Source organism: Electrona antarctica (assembly GCF_951216825.1).
Source record: "Electrona antarctica genome assembly, chromosome: 9".
NCBI lineage: Eukaryota > Metazoa > Chordata > Actinopteri > Myctophiformes > Myctophidae > Electrona > Electrona antarctica.
Genome location: NC_136790.1, coordinates 25,243,683 through 25,246,279, shown reverse-complemented (window position 1 = coordinate 25,246,279; position 2,597 = coordinate 25,243,683).

Below are 2,597 nucleotides of genomic sequence, written 5' to 3'. Positions count from 1 at the left end.
TTATATCTGGGGAAAGTCAAGTTAAAACAAAGCATCTATGAATCAATCTAGACTTAACAACAAACCAGCAAGAAGAGGAGAGTGGGAGACAATGCTTAATGCAAAGATTATATTAACAGACATTAAAGGGAACGGTTGAAGATGTCAAAGACCCCCATCTAAAATATTGTTGCCAGGGAACCCCCATAAGATTTGTTAAAATGTTTAAAGACATATTCCAAATGTGTCAATGTTTTTATAGATTATTTTGAAAATAGACAATCTCTAAAATCTGACAACGTGTGGGCTTGAAGATCAGCTATTTTCAAATAGCCATAGCCATGTAAGAGTTAAAGTTGTTAAACAGATTTTTATACTATATTAACTAATTTTGCTGGGTACCCCCCTCGAACCCCCCTGGGGGTCATTGAGGGGTGCGGGTGCACTGATGAGCACAATTATTATTTATCTGAAACCCCTTGGCAGAAGAATGAATGATTTGTGGCTAGTTTGACAGAAATTTAGAAGGCCTACACAACAGACACAAGATAATACATTGGCCCATATATCATTCCATGACCCCCCTATATCTCCCCTTCCCCCTGCATCTCTATCACAAACATGCTAACTTTAAAATGAGGGCAAACTAAAGCCAGGAGCCACTGAGCCAGTTTACTTAATTATTCCATTGAAATAGAGGAACACAATTAGCCTGACTGTACAAACAAAAGCTCATGAAATGAATAAATCTCAGTTGTGTAGCTAATCTGCACAAAACATGACATACATGACCATTTTATTGATGGGGATTGGAGTGAATTTACCATGTTTGTATAGTGGCTGTCTCAAGTTGTTTGCCATATGTTGCAAGATTAACGAAGTGGGAGGGTACTTGACATCACTGCTTCAGCTGAAAAGTGAAACAAAAAACTGACTGATGGCAGGCACAGCTCATTTTAATTACAATATAATATGATAGTGAAATCATTATTCATCGTGGTGATGATGCTGACCATGAGACTGACATGATACTGATGATACTGACATGATATTGACCGTGATACTGACATGGTACTGATGATACTGACATTTTGACCGTGATACTGACATGGTACTGATGATAATGACATGATATTGACTGTAATACTGACATGGTACTGAGGGTCTGTCTCTTCAGGCACAGAGGGCAAGGCGGTGACTCCACCGGCACATTTCCCCATCATAACAGGTTCGACTTGGTAGAACGTTATAGACAGCCTTGATCCTGTAATATTATTTTGATTACTATCAATTATTAATTATAATTATTGTCCAGACTCTCTGCTGTTACATTCCAACCAATCCTGCTCACTCCAAGGTTATTATAGCTATTAAATCTAACAAAATAACAAAAGCTAGAATAGGAAAAACATTTTAGTTAATAAAAAACAAAGCTTACGGGGGACAAGAATCCTTAGTTATTTGAGGCAATAACACGGTTTCCTGTGCAAATGCTAATAGAGCCTGCATGCCTGCTTGCTCAGGGGATTCATTGAATCTTGACCATCAAAAATGAAATAAAACAAATCTAAACTATAATAACCTTGGCTCACTCGGGTCACTCCCCCTGACTGACACTCCCACATCATTCTGGGCCAGTGAGTCAGCGACCTCCTGTCCTTCCCCTGCACCGTGCAAGGCTAAAAAAAATAATAAGAAGAAGACCCTTTTCATCAAATTATGTCTTAAAAATAGATTGTAAGTGTTGTGTTTTTAGGTTTTATGGCTGTGGCCTTTGTAGTGGACTGAGTTGTGTTGAGAGAGAATTTAGCAAGGGATTTTATAGCAAGATCATTTTTGAGCTGAAATATGTTTAAAAACATGGTGTTAAGTAGCCTATATTCAAAGGTTATGACACATTTCTGTAGAACATTCAAAGTTAAAGCCTAATTTATACTGCAGTATACAGGCAGCTGCATCTGAAAACAACTGATTTGTGTATTGCTCCTCTTTGATATGGCCTACACAACATCTGAAGATCACACTAGATTGCATGCTCTTTAATAAAGCTGGCCTAATGCCTATTTGTGCACTTTCTCCACTTTAATACTTGTGAGCTTGACAGCACATGACTTTATACAGTAGCTATCACTTACATAACTCATACAACTCATAAAACCTTTTAACTGGGCAAAAAGCCTGTTACACAATAGCAACAATGACCATTATTGTTAGAAAAAATAAGCAAAAAAAACCTTGTTGTGCTTTCCTATAGGAAGTGAAGACGCTCTCGTCTTTGATAGTATCCACCTTTAATTTACAACTTAGGTTTACGATGTTAATATAATGGCCTGTTACTGTAAATGGTAATGGTCTGTTATTGAGGAAACTCACGGAATTTCTGAGGTCAAATAAGGATAGCACAGCCTAGGCCCGGTCAGGTGACTCACTCGAAAAAGAAAAACATATAATATTTGACCCCACGCCCCACCTATTTTAAACCACGCACAGCCAAACTAGTTATATCTGTTGCTTGCATTTCAATTATTTAATTTTTGATTTGCAGGTTGTAGAGCTATCTGTGTCCCTCCCCTTGAGCCTTCCGGACTGCCCTATCAAATCACTGGATTTCTGTGTTA